Below are 13,482 nucleotides of genomic sequence, written 5' to 3' on the forward strand. Positions count from 1 at the left end.
CAGGGGAAGAGAAAAACCTCGGTCAGAAGCAGACATAGGAAAGCAAGTGCAAACAAATGAAAACATTGCAGTTGAACCCTGGGTTAAGACAGGGCATGAAAGAATAGAAATCATGAGTCCCAGATGGAAAAGCAAGAGATAAAGAAACAAAAAGTGTCTGAAAATTTATCTGTAGAAAAATCAGACTGAAACTTGCTGAAAGCCAAGAAAGAATCATCTATGCGAATTCAGGAATTACACAGCATCCGAAGGAGGTGGAATCCCAATAGACCTACCAGCAGCTGTATGATTCAAATCAACAAAGTTCACGAATATCCGAGTGATTTAAAATGCACCTGGAGGAAACAACATAGTCACAAGGAAACCTCCAGAGGGGTTTCAGCTGATATCTCGGCAGCAATATTGCAGGACAGGGAGGAGTGCCAGGACACAGACCATAACCTGAATGGCCAAATGCTGCCACCTAGGGTAGCCTATGCCACATGAACACCATTTCAAATAACGGCAGAGCTAGAGAATTCTACAGACCGGCAAATCTTAAAAGAATTCAGCAGTTCAAAAGTTTTTCTAAAAGAAAGGTTGAGAAAACTCCCCTGAATAGAAAAGCAGCAAGATGGAATGGAAAGAAGAAACCATTATTGGAAATGCAAGAAGAGCATGTGTGGCAGAGAAGAAAGAAGAAGAACTTAAGGAGGACATCAAAACCCTAAAGATGGGAGAGGGAAGCAGGAAATCATAGGTGATTGGAAGCACTCTCTTAAGTGAATCAGCTTATTTGACTCTGTTTGAAGCGAAAGGAGAGATGCATGGCCTGACGTGTTTGCAAAACAAGCGAGAAGAAGACCAACAAAGAATCAAACCAACAAACAAGCACCAAAATGGTATGGTTGGCTGACATATACAAAGGGAACCATGATTATTCAAAAGAAAATACTCAAGGTGAGGTCAAGGGTCATTCAGAACGCATCGACCCAGTATCGTGGCTTGCATGTACTCAGCACACTTGTATTCGGAAATCAGAAGCGTGCATTCATATTCGTAAATTTTGATTCATAAGAGCATATCGTGACCTAACACTAATGCCGATTTGGAATCAAATGGTTTCCTAGTCCGTGATGTAGACTTGTATGTCTTCCAACAGGATGAAGGAATGCCATATTCTAGGCTACGTAGAGAAGAAATGTAAGAAGCCTATAACAAAGGCAAGTAGCTCTGCCAAAGTGTACTAAGTGCAAAAGAGACCGACAGCAAAGTGCACATTGGGGTTGGTTTCATTTCTTGGAATTTCAGCCCCCATGAATCCAATGGATCCATGTCCTGAGAGTGTGGGTGTTTCAGCAGAAATCAGGCGACGCATATGTATTCCGGGTGTACGGATATTATAGGAACATAAGTCTCCTTTAGTGGGTCCCTGTGTACTGTGAACTGTTAGAAAGTTTAAAGACGTGTGAAACCATCAACTGAAAAGGGACACACTTCCCTCCATTGGTACGGTGCATAGAGCTCTGAACCAAAGGAAAGAGGGAAGAAGAAAGGCCCATGGGACGCTAGTGGGTAGAATCACATTTACCTTAGGAACCTCTCGTCGGATGCAGCCCCTCCCCCAACACTGACAAGATGCAGCAGCCATTGGGGATGGCAGTTAGTGGTTGGATTCCAGGTGGAATGTTGGTGTTTACCGCGAGGCTTGTTGTGGCTGTTGGATCCTAGGTAACCGGGCAGAGTTCTGTGGGTGGATCAGTGTGATGGAGGGGCTGCCGCCCTCTGTGGAGCTTGGCTTAGGTGTTTGGTCCGGGAAGCTGTGTAAGTTCGAGATACTGCTGCTGCCCAAAGACCTGAGGTCACAGGTCAGTTTCCAGAACCTGAAAGGGCAGACAGTGGAAGATCTGCCTGTCATCAGCTTACTGGTCAGGCTCCGAGGTACTTTCAGACTTGCCCAGTCCTGGTGAAGTCGACTTTAGGGGAGACACGAAGAGAAGCTGGCCGATAAGCTGGCTGCACGGATTGAGGAGAGATGCGAACACATGGATGAGAGATGTTCTGCTACAATGGAGAATACTGGCGTGGAGACAGCTGTAGAGGATACCAGGCTCAAAAGACATTCATGAGACCTATTGAAACTCACTGATACAGGCAGAAACATACGGAGTGCCAACGTGGACTTGAGGAAGTTCCTCAATTCTCTTCTCCAATAACGGGTCCAAGGTCCCTGACGTCTGAAGGAGAAGAAATGGCAGAGATGATCAAAACGCTCCTGTTCTTGGAAGAGGTCGTGAGAATCCACACGTCCCAAGGGGCATTCCCAAGCCATTCAGACCAAAATTCAACAAGCCCAGGTAAGCCTTTTCCCAGGTTTGGGCCTAGCTAGTGAGCACTTGCCCTTGCCTCCCCTCCACTCAGGCATCCATTTTGAAGGATCAGTACCTGAGCTGCAATGAAGCCATTACGAGAAGAGCAAGCCCCTCGTAGAATCAGAGTTCCTCCAGCTTCACTCTCTGTGAACAACAGTGAACACCTTAAAGGTCAAATAGTCTCGGCTGAAATAGATAAAATTGAATACTTAGCTCACACCTAGAAACGATGTCCTTCCGCTAGATTCAGCAAATGTTGTGTTTCTGTCTTCCCTGGGGTGAAGGGAGTGTGGTAAGTGAGGGGAATCTTTGACTGAACATGAATCTGTATTAGGCTTCAGTTTTTCAAGACAGTGAAGGTAAATAGTACAAGTCAGAAAGTGAACTGAACTGTAAAAGTCGCCAATGACATTAAAGACACAGCTTATGTGGATCGTCTTTCACTTGAGTCAAGCCCCCGGGGGCACTATATCATGGGGCTGCAGACTTGGTTGCGTTAAATGGCTTTAAACTACAGGATCGGATGATTAAGCGTTCTCAACACTGATAGAAAAACACCTGGTTCTCAATAGACTAGCATAACTGCAGCAGGATTCTCCTAGCTAGAATGCCTCTAGGTGCTTTTGGATTCAAACCTAAATGTATATATTTGGTTTGTTTCCTCTTGTATTTTCCTAGAGAGGGATGTTACCCCTTGAAATGCCAACATTGGCCAGTAGGTGTCATTGGGATACAGGGCACCACATGCACAAGTGTATCCAAGGTTGGGGGTTATTCCATGTTTCCAAAAGTTATTTCATGGTTCCTGTTGGTTTCGGAGGCTTCAACCTTAAAGAGCTGACATGACCCCTTGAACACTTTGGACTGCTAGTTTGCATTCTATCTGTCTAGCTTTTCCGTCGAGCTGACACAATGTTACCAAAATTGACAAGTCTGGCTTCTAGGTCGATTGAGTGTGTTTCAAAAAATAACTCCATTTTCGTATAACTCCCAAAACATGTAAATGAGTTCTGTTAAACTTCTTAAAGACTGCAAATGGGATATCAACACAATGTCAAAATAGTTGTCTTCGGACAATCCCTCCCACCACGGCTGTATAGAAACAAAGAGCTAAGCAAATATCACATTTCTGTGAAATGTATCTGGATAGTGTTGATTCATCGATGCCCAGTTGGCAGAGAAGAAGTGCAACCTGCACTCACTCGCTCCCATGTACAGAGCAATGGAAACATCCACTCACCCAGCCCTTAGCATAGGACACTGGCCGAAGAGAGGTCTGTTACTCCCAAAGACAGGATGAGGCCTCAGGACACCTGGAAGCAGGAGAATGCAAAGCAGGGAATGGAAACCAGTGCAGGTTCGGACCCCTGGTGATGGAGCAACGAGGGTGAAACTCTGTTTAACTTGGACGCACACTCTCAAGCGGACAGGAGACATGGGTTTGAAGGTGATGTGCTGAGATTTACAAGAGTGCACAGCAGATGCTTGGCTGAGAGAACTCAAAGAAACCAGCGCAAAATATCCCCACAGTTAATTCTGAGACCAAGATCCCAGCTGCCAAATTTGAGGTAGCAGAGGCAATGGTCAGTGAGGCATAGAGCTACGGATGATGGCACACGCTGAGTCTCAGGGATCTGGAGTGCGTTGTGGGATGTGGTGGGTCGAATCAAGAGAGCAAACCGAACTGTGTACCAATAATAAATCAACCACACTGTTCGCGCGGTTGCGATTACCGATATGTCCCATGGCCACACCCAGTACATCTGCAGGACCAGGGACCAATTGGGAATTTTGCCAATAGAGCACGTGTGGGGCTGAATCAGAGATATCGTGCATCTGGTCTGAGGGATCCAGGGGGCCTTGAATTTGAAATCAGAATGAAAAGCCTTAGGATATGCTACATTCATAACCTGGGCTGGGATTATGGTTTGGTTTGAGTCACAGGATGCGCAACAACTCTGTGGTTGCCTTCGTGCACCCGTGCCACAAGGATGAGAGGACAAGGAAGAGTGGTCCAAGTCCACAGCGCGAGAAGAGGAAGCATTCCCTTCAGCACTATCTCCCAAAAGCGGATGCTACATTTTGGATGGCACCGGCATGGTACGGCACCTAGGACAACAAGGAAGGTCTGCGGGATCATTCCAGCAGGCCCTGATATGTGACATCCATAGATATGCTTCCACTGCTGTTTCTGTAGACAGAGAAGCTCTGGAAAGAACTGATTTCATTGGGACATTCCCGTGGCAATAAAAAGCAGAAGAGCACTCTCAGTTTGCTGTTTTGGAAACACTCCAAAATGACATAGAGAAGAATGCAGAGCTGAGAACTTTTAGAAGCTTCATTTCCACAAGAGGAAGTGTCCTGTGCACTTTCAGAAGTGTGAGATAAGTATAATCAAAATGAAGTTATGCTAATCGAAGTAGAATGGGTTGTTCATCACAACTAATGCAACACCAGCAATTGGAGATATACCAAACAACACACACAGGTACAGGTTATGGCATCAATGCCTAGGAGAAATTGTCCTCACAGAAATCCCATGGAATTGCATAGAGACAAGAGTCTAAAATTTTCAATTAACAAAGCCCTAGAAGTCTACATTAGATACCTGATATTACCTGACCAGTAGAGATGAAGAAGAACAGTAAAAGAAACAGGAAGTACCATTTTCAGTTCCAAAGATATTGAAGGCGCAAAAGATAAGCTTTCAAACAACTAGTCTGCAAAACGCTATCCAGAACAAGTGTTGAAAATGAAGGTCAGGAAAACACTGAAGAACACCAGTGTCTCAGAATCACAAAAGGCAGAATACCAGAAAAGGGGAAGAGAAAGTCTCAACACGAGCCAAAAATATCAGGAAACTCAATGGTTGTGATAATATCAGGGCTAGAATTCAGTCCTTAGCAGACTAGATAATGCAGAGGGACGCGTGAATGACTGTGAAGACAGGGGAAGAGAAAAACCTCGGTCAGAAGCAGACATAGGAAAGCAAGTGCAAACAAATGAAAACATTGCAGTTGAACCCTGGGTTAAGACAGGGCATGAAAGAATAGAAATCATGAGTCCCAGATGGAAAAGCAAGAGATAAAGAAACAAAAAGTGTCTGAAAATTTATCTGTAGAAAAATCAGACTGAAACTTGCTGAAAGCCAAGAAAGAATCATCTATGCGAATTCAGGAATTACACAGCATCCGAAGGAGGTGGAATCCCAATAGACCTACCAGCAGCTGTATGATTCAAATCAACAAAGTTCACGAATATCCTAGTGATTTAAAATGCACCTGGAGGAAACAACATAGTCACAAGGAAACCTCCAGAGGGCTTTCAGCTGATATCTCGGCAGCAATATTGCAGGACAGGGAGGAGTGCCAGGACACAGACCATATCCTGAATGGCCAAATGCTGCCACCTAGGGTAGCCTATGCCACATGAACACCATTTCAAATAACGGCAGAGCTAGAGAATTCTACAGACCGGCAAATCTTAAAAGAATTCAGCAGTTCAAAAGTTTTTCTAAAAGAAAGGTTGAGAAAACTCCCCTGAATAGAAAAGCAGCAAGATGGAATGGAAAGAAGAAACCATTATTGGAAATGCAAGAAGAGCATGTGTGGCAGAGAAGAAAGAAGAAGAACTTAAGGAGGACATCAAAACCCTAAAGATGGGAGAGGGAAGCAGGAAATCATAGGTGATTGGAAGCACTCTCTTAAGTGAATCAGCTTATTTGACTCTGTTTGAAGCGAAAGGAGAGATGCATGGCCTGACGTGTTTGCAAAACAAGCGAGAAGAAGACCAACAAAGAATCAAACCAACAAACAAGCACCAAAATGGTATGGTTGGCTGACATATACAAAGGGAACCATGATTATTCAAAAGAAAATACTCAAGGTGAGGTCAAGGGTCATTCAGAACGCATCGACCCAGTATCGTGGCTTGCATGTACTCAGCACACTTGTATTCGGAAATCAGAAGCGTGCATTCATATTCGTAAATTTTGATTCATAAGAGCATATCGTGACCTAACACTAATGCCGATTTGGAATCAAATGGTTTCCTAGTCCGTGATGTAGACTTGTATGTCTTCCAACAGGATGAAGGAATGCCATATTCTAGGCTACGTAGAGAAGAAATGTAAGAAGCCTATAACAAAGGCAAGTAGCTCTGCCAAAGTGTACTAAGTGCAAAAGAGACCGACAGCAAAGTGCACATTGGGGTTGGTTTCATTTCTTGGAATTTCAGCCCCCATGAATCCAATGGATCCATGTCCTGAGAGTGTGGGTGTTTCAGCAGAAATCAGGCGACGCATATGTATTCCGGGTGTACGGATATTATAGGAACATAAGTCTCCTTTAGTGGGTCCCTGTGTACTGTGAACTGTTAGAAAGTTTAAAGACGTGTGAAACCATCAACTGAAAAGGGACACACTTCCCTCCATTGGTACGGTGCATAGAGCTCTGAACCAAAGGAAAGAGGGAAGAAGAAAGGCCCATGGGACGCTAGTGGGTAGAATCACATTTACCTTAGGAACCTCTCGTCGGATGCAGCCCCTCCCCCAACACTGACAAGATGCAGCAGCCATTGGGGATGGCAGTTAGCGGTTGGATTCCAGGTGGAATGTTGGTGTTTACCGCGAGGCTTGTTGTGGCTGTTGGATCCTAGGTAACCGGGCAGAGTTCTGTGGGTGGATCAGTGTGATGGAGGGGCTGCCGCCCTCTGTGGAGCTTGGCTTAGGTGTTTGGTCCGGGAAGCTGTGTAAGTTCGAGATACTGCTGCTGCCCAAAGACCTGAGGTCACAGGTCAGTTTCCAGAACCTGAAAGGGCAGACAGTGGAAGATCTGCCTGTCATCAGCTTACTGGTCAGGCTCCGAGGTACTTTCAGACTTGCCCAGTCCTGGTGAAGTCGACTTTAGGGGAGACACGAAGAGAAGCTGGCCGATAAGCTGGCTGCACGGATTGAGGAGAGATGCGAACACATGGATGAGAGATGTTCTGCTACAATGGAGAATACTGGCGTGGAGACAGCTGTAGAGGATACCAGGCTCAAAAGACATTCATGAGACATATTGAAACTCACTGATACAGGCAGAAACATACGGAGTGCCAACGTGGACTTGAGGAAGTTCCTCAATTCTCTTCTCCAATAACGGGTCCAAGGTCCCTGACGTCTGAAGGAGAAGAAATGGCAGAGATGATCAAAACGCTCCTGTTCTTGGAAGAGGTCGTGAGAATCCACACGTCCCAAGGGGCATTCCCAAGCCATTCAGACCAAAATTCAACAAGCCCAGGTAAGCCTTTTCCCAGGTTTGGGCCTAGCTAGTGAGCACTTGCCCTTGCCTCCCCTCCACTCAGGCATCCATTTTGAAGGATCAGTACCTGAGCTGCAATGAAGCCATTACGAGAAGAGCAAGCCCCTCGTAGAATCAGAGTTCCTCCAGCTTCACTCTCTGTGAACAACAGTGAACACCTTAAAGGTCAAATAGTCTCGGCTGAAATAGATAAAATTGAATACTTAGCTCACACCTAGAAACGATGTCCTTCCGCTAGATTCAGCAAATGTTGTGTTTATGTCTTCCCTGGGGTGAAGGGAGTGTGGTAAGTGAGGGGAATCTTTGACTGAACATGAATCTGTATTAGGCTTCAGTTTTTCAAGACAGTGAAGGTAAATAGTACAAGTCAGAAAGTGAACTGAACTGTAAAAGTCGCCAATGACATTAAAGACACAGCTTATGTGGATCGTCTTTCACTTGAGTCAAGCCCCCGGGGGCACTATATCATGGGGCTGCAGACTTGGTTGCGTTAAATGGCTTTAAACTACAGGATCGGATGATTAAGCGTTCTCAACACTGATAGAAAAACACCTGGTTCTCAATAGACTAGCATAACTGCAGCAGGATTCTCCTAGCTAGAATGCCTCTAGGTGCTTTTGGATTCAAACCTAAATGTATATATTTGGTTTGTTTCCTCTTGTATTTTCCTAGAGAGGGATGTTACCCCTTGAAATGCCAACATTGGCCAGTAGGTGTCATTGGGATACAGGGCACCACATGCACAAGTGTATCCAAGGTTGGGGGTTATTCCATGTTTCCAAAAGTTATTTCATGGTTCCTGTTGGTTTCGGAGGCTTCAACCTTAAAGAGCTGACATGACCCCTTGAACAGTTTGGACTGCTAGTTTGCATTCTATCTGTCTAGCTTTTCCGTCGAGCTGACACAATGTTACCAAAATTGACAAGTCTGGCTTCTAGGTCGATTGAGTGTGTTTCAAAAAATAACTCCATTTTCGTATAACTCCCAAAACATGTAAATGAGTTCTGTTAAACTTCTTAAAGACTGCAAATGGGATATCAACACAATGTCAAAATAGTTGTCTTCGGACAATCCCTCCCACCACGGCTGTATAGAAACAAAGAGCTAAGCAAATATCACATTTCTGTGAAATGTATCTGGATAGTGTTGATTCATCGATGCCCAGTTGGCAGAGAAGAAGTGCAACCTGCACTCACTCGCTCCCATGTACAGAGCAATGGAAACATCCACTCACCCAGCCCTTAGCATAGGACACTGGCCGAAGAGAGGTCTGTTACTCCCAAAGACAGGATGAGGCCTCAGGACACCTGGAAGCAGGAGAATGCAAAGCAGGGAATGGAAACCAGTGCAGGTTCGGACCCCTGGTGATGGAGCAACGAGGGTGAAACTCTGTTTAACTTGGACGCACACTCTCAAGCGGACAGGAGACATGGGTTTGAAGGTGATGTGCTGAGATTTACAAGAGTGCACAGCAGATGCTTGGCTGAGAGAACTCAAAGAAACCAGCGCAAAATATCCCCACAGTTAATTCTGAGACCAAGATCCCAGCTGCCAAATTTGAGGTAGCAGAGGCAATGGTCAGTGAGGCATAGAGCTACGGATGATGGCACACGCTGAGTCTCAGGGATCTGGAGTGCGTTGTGGGATGTGGTGGGTCGAATCAAGAGAGCAAACCGAACTGTGTACCAATAATAAATCAACCACACTGTTCGCGCGGTTGCGATTACCGATATGTCCCATGGCCACACCCAGTACATCTGCAGGACCAGGGACCAATTGGGAATTTTGCCAATAGAGCACGTGTGGGGCTGAATCAGAGATATCGTGCATCTGGTCTGAGGGATCCAGGGGGCCTTGAATTTGAAATCAGAATGAAAAGCCTTAGGATATGCTACATTCATAACCTGGGCTGGGATTATGGTTTGGTTTGAGTCACAGGATGCGCAACAACTCTGTGGTTGCCTTCGTGCACCCGTGCCACAAGGATGAGAGGACAAGGAAGAGTGGTCCAAGTCCACAGCGCGAGAAGAGGAAGCATTCCCTTCAGCACTATCTCCCAAAAGCGGATGCTACATTTTGGATGGCACCGGCACGGTACGGCACCTAGGACAACAAGGAAGGTCTGCGGGATCATTCCAGCAGGCCCTGATATGTGACATCCATAGATATGCTTCCACTGCTGTTTCTGTAGACAGAGAAGCTCTGGAAAGAACTGATTTCATTGGGACATTCCCGTGGCAATAAAAAGCAGAAGAGCACTCTCAGTTTGCTGTTTTGGAAACACTCCAAAATGACATAGAGAAGAATGCAGAGCTGAGAACTTTTAGAAGCTTCATTTCCACAAGAGGAAGTGTCCTGTGCACTTTCAGAAGTGTGAGATAAGTATAATCAAAATGAAGTTATGCTAATCGAAGTAGAATGGGTTGTTCATCACAACTAATGCAACACCAGCAATTGGAGATATACCAAACAACACACACAGGTACAGGTTATGGCATCAATGCCTAGGAGAAATTGTCCTCACAGAAATCCCATGGAATTGCATAGAGACAAGAGTCTAAAATTTTCAATTAACAAAGCCCTAGAAGTCTACATTAGATACCTGATATTACCTGACCAGTAGAGATGAAGAAGAACAGTAAAAGAAACAGGAAGTACCATTTTCAGTTCCAAAGATATTGAAGGCGCAAAAGATAAGCTTTCAAACAACTAGTCTGCAAAACGCTATCCAGAACAAGTGTTGAAAATGAAGGTCAGGAAAACACTGAAGAACACCAGTGTCTCAGAATCACAAAAGGCAGAATACCAGAAAAGGGGAAGAGAAAGTCTCAACACGAGCCAAAAATATCAGGAAACTCAATGGTTGTGATAATATCAGGGCTAGAATTCAGTCCTTAGCAGACTAGATAATGCAGAGGGACGCGTGAATGACTGTGAAGACAGGGGAAGAGAAAAACCTCGGTCAGAAGCAGACATAGGAAAGCAAGTGCAAACAAATGAAAACATTGCAGTTGAACCCTGGGTTAAGACAGGGCATGAAAGAATAGAAATCATGAGTCCCAGATGGAAAAGCAAGAGATAAAGAAACAAAAAGTGTCTGAAAATTTATCTGTAGAAAAATCAGACTGAAACTTGCTGAAAGCCAAGAAAGAATCATCTATGCGAATTCAGGAATTACACAGCATCCGAAGGAGGTGGAATCCCAATAGACCTACCAGCAGCTGTATGATTCAAATCAACAAAGTTCACGAATATCCGAGTGATTTAAAATGCACCTGGAGGAAACAACATAGTCACAAGGAAACCTCCAGAGGGCTTTCAGCTGTTATCTCGGCAGCAATATTGCAGGACAGGGAGGAGTGCCAGGACACAGACCATATCCTGAATGGCCAAATGCTGCCACCTAGGGTAGCCTATGCCACATGAACACCATTTCAAATAACGGCAGAGCTAGAGAATTCTACAGACCGGCAAATCTTAAAAGAATTCAGCAGTTCAAAAGTTTTTCTAAAAGAAAGGTTGAGAAAACTCCCCTGAATAGAAAAGCAGCAAGATGGAATGGAAAGAAGAAACCATTATTGGAAATGCAAGAAGAGCATGTGTGGCAGAGAAGAAAGAAGAAGAACTTAAGGAGGACATCAAAACCCTAAAGATGGGAGAGGGAAGCAGGAAATCATAGGTGATTGGAAGCACTCTCTTAAGTGAATCAGCTTATTTGACTCTGTTTGAAGCGAAAGGAGAGATGCATGGCCTGACGTGTTTGCAAAACAAGCGAGAAGAAGACCAACAAAGAATCAAACCAACAAACAAGCACCAAAATGGTATGGTTGGCTGACATATACAAAGGGAACCATGATTATTCAAAAGAAAATACTCAAGGTGAGGTCAAGGGTCATTCAGAACGCATCGACCCAGTATCGTGGCTTGCATGTACTCAGCACACTTGTATTCGGAAATCAGAAGCGTGCATTCATATTCGTAAATTTTGATTCATAAGAGCATATCGTGACCTAACACTAATGCCGATTTGGAATCAAATGGATTCCTAGTCCGTGATGTAGACTTGTATGTCTTCCAACAGGATGAAGGAATGCCATATTCTAGGCTACGTAGAGAAGAAATGTAAGAAGCCTATAACAAAGGCAAGTAGCTCTGCCAAAGTGTACTAAGTGCAAAAGAGACCGACAGCAAAGTGCACATTGGGGTTGGTTTCATTTCTTGGAATTTCAGCCCCCATGAATCCAATGGATCCATGTCCTGAGAGTGTGGGTGTTTCAGCAGAAATCAGGCGACGCATATGTATTCCGGGTGTACGGATATTATAGGAACATAAGTCTCCTTTAGTGGGTCCCTGTGTACTGTGAACTGTTAGAAAGTTTAAAGACGTGTGAAACCATCAACTGAAAAGGGACACACTTCCCTCCATTGGTACGGTGCATAGAGCTCTGAACCAAAGGAAAGAGGGAAGAAGAAAGGCCCATGGGACGCTAGTGGGTAGAATCACATTTACCTTAGGAACCTCTCGTCGGATGCAGCCCCTCCCCCAACACTGACAAGATGCAGCAGCCATTGGGGATGGCAGTTAGCGGTTGGATTCCAGGTGGAATGTTGGTGTTTACCGCGAGGCTTGTTGTGGCTGTTGGATCCTAGGTAACCGGGCAGAGTTCTGTGGGTGGATCAGTGTGATGGAGGGGCTGCCGCCCTCTGTGGAGCTTGGCTTAGGTGTTTGGTCCGGGAAGCTGTGTAAGTTCGAGATACTGCTGCTGCCCAAAGACCTGAGGTCACAGGTCAGTTTCCAGAACCTGAAAGGGCAGACAGTGGAAGATCTGCCTGTCATCAGCTTACTGGTCAGGCTCCGAGGTACTTTCAGACTTGCCCAGTCCTGGTGAAGTCGACTTTAGGGGAGACACGAAGAGAAGCTGGCCGATAAGCTGGCTGCACGGATTGAGGAGAGATGCGAACACATGGATGAGAGATGTTCTGCTACAATGGAGAATACTGGCGTGGAGACAGCTGTAGAGGATACCAGGCTCAAAAGACATTCATGAGACATATTGAAACTCACTGATACAGGCAGAAACATACGGAGTGCCAACGTGGACTTGAGGAAGTTCCTCAATTCTCTTCTCCAATAACGGGTCCAAGGTCCCTGACGTCTGAAGGAGAAGAAATGGCAGAGATGATCAAAACGCTCCTGTTCTTGGAAGAGGTCGTGAGAATCCACACGTCCCAAGGGGCATTCCCAAGCCATTCAGACCAAAATTCAACAAGCCCAGGTAAGCCTTTTCCCAGGTTTGGGCCTAGCTAGTGAGCACTTGCCCTTGCCTCCCCTCCACTCAGGCATCCATTTTGAAGGATCAGTACCTGAGCTGCAATGAAGCCATTACGAGAAGAGCAAGCCCCTCGTAGAATCAGAGTTCCTCCAGCTTCACTCTCTGTGAACAACAGTGAACACCTTAAAGGTCAAATAGTCTCGGCTGAAATAGATAAAATTGAATACTTAGCTCACACCTAGAAACGATGTCCTTCCGCTAGATTCAGCAAATGTTGTGTTTCTGTCTTCCCTGGGGTGAAGGGAGTGTGGTAAGTGAGGGGAATCTTTGACTGAACATGAATCTGTATTAGGCTTCAGTTTTTCAAGACAGTGAAGGTAAATAGTACAAGTCAGAAAGTGAACTGAACTGTAAAAGTCGCCAATGACATTAAAGACACAGCTTATGTGGATCGTCTTTCACTTGAGTCAAGCCCCCGGGGGCACTATATCATGGGGCTGCAGACTTGGTTGCGTTAAATGGCTTTAAACTACAGGATCGGATGATTAAGCGTTC

At 45.2% G+C, this 13,482-nt stretch overlaps 3 long non-coding RNA genes across 9 annotated transcripts; all 3 read right to left on the reverse strand.

Annotated features, from left to right (window-relative positions):
* Window positions 1-1,844: 1,844 nt before the first annotated feature.
* Window positions 1,845-7,001, reverse strand: LOC140692647 (uncharacterized). 3 transcript variants are annotated; one of them, XR_012068224.1, is made up of 4 exons: window positions 6,868-7,001; window positions 2,425-2,537; window positions 2,126-2,216; window positions 1,845-2,043 (listed from the first exon to the last, which is right to left on the reverse strand). It is a non-coding gene; the product is annotated as an uncharacterized lncRNA (long non-coding RNA). The 3 variants fall into 3 exon arrangements; XR_012068222.1 differs by lacking the exon at window positions 6,868-7,001 and having other exon boundaries at window positions 2,425-2,646; XR_012068223.1 differs by lacking the exon at window positions 6,868-7,001 and having other exon boundaries at window positions 1,852-1,995; window positions 2,425-2,646.
* Window positions 7,002-7,119: 118 nt separating this feature from the next.
* On the reverse strand, window positions 7,120-12,296 carry LOC140692648 (uncharacterized). 4 transcript variants are annotated; one of them, XR_012068226.1, is made up of 4 exons: window positions 12,165-12,296; window positions 7,722-7,834; window positions 7,423-7,513; window positions 7,156-7,340 (listed from the first exon to the last, which is right to left on the reverse strand). It is a non-coding gene; the product is annotated as an uncharacterized lncRNA (long non-coding RNA). The 4 variants fall into 4 exon arrangements; XR_012068228.1 differs by lacking the exon at window positions 12,165-12,296 and having other exon boundaries at window positions 7,120-7,337; window positions 7,722-7,984; XR_012068227.1 differs by lacking the exon at window positions 12,165-12,296 and having other exon boundaries at window positions 7,152-7,292; window positions 7,722-7,984.
* Window positions 12,297-12,439: 143 nt separating this feature from the next.
* Window positions 12,440-13,240, reverse strand: LOC140692640 (uncharacterized). Of its 2 annotated transcripts, none has more exons than XR_012068207.1 (3): window positions 13,019-13,240; window positions 12,720-12,810; window positions 12,440-12,589 (listed from the first exon to the last, which is right to left on the reverse strand). It is a non-coding gene; the product is annotated as an uncharacterized lncRNA (long non-coding RNA). The 2 variants fall into 2 exon arrangements; XR_012068208.1 differs by having other exon boundaries at window positions 12,442-12,637.
* Window positions 13,241-13,482: the final 242 nt, after the last annotated feature.

The sequence above is a fragment of the Vicugna pacos genome, unplaced genomic scaffold (assembly GCF_048564905.1).
Source record: "Vicugna pacos unplaced genomic scaffold, VicPac4 scaffold_14, whole genome shotgun sequence".
Lineage (NCBI taxonomy): Eukaryota > Metazoa > Chordata > Mammalia > Artiodactyla > Camelidae > Vicugna > Vicugna pacos.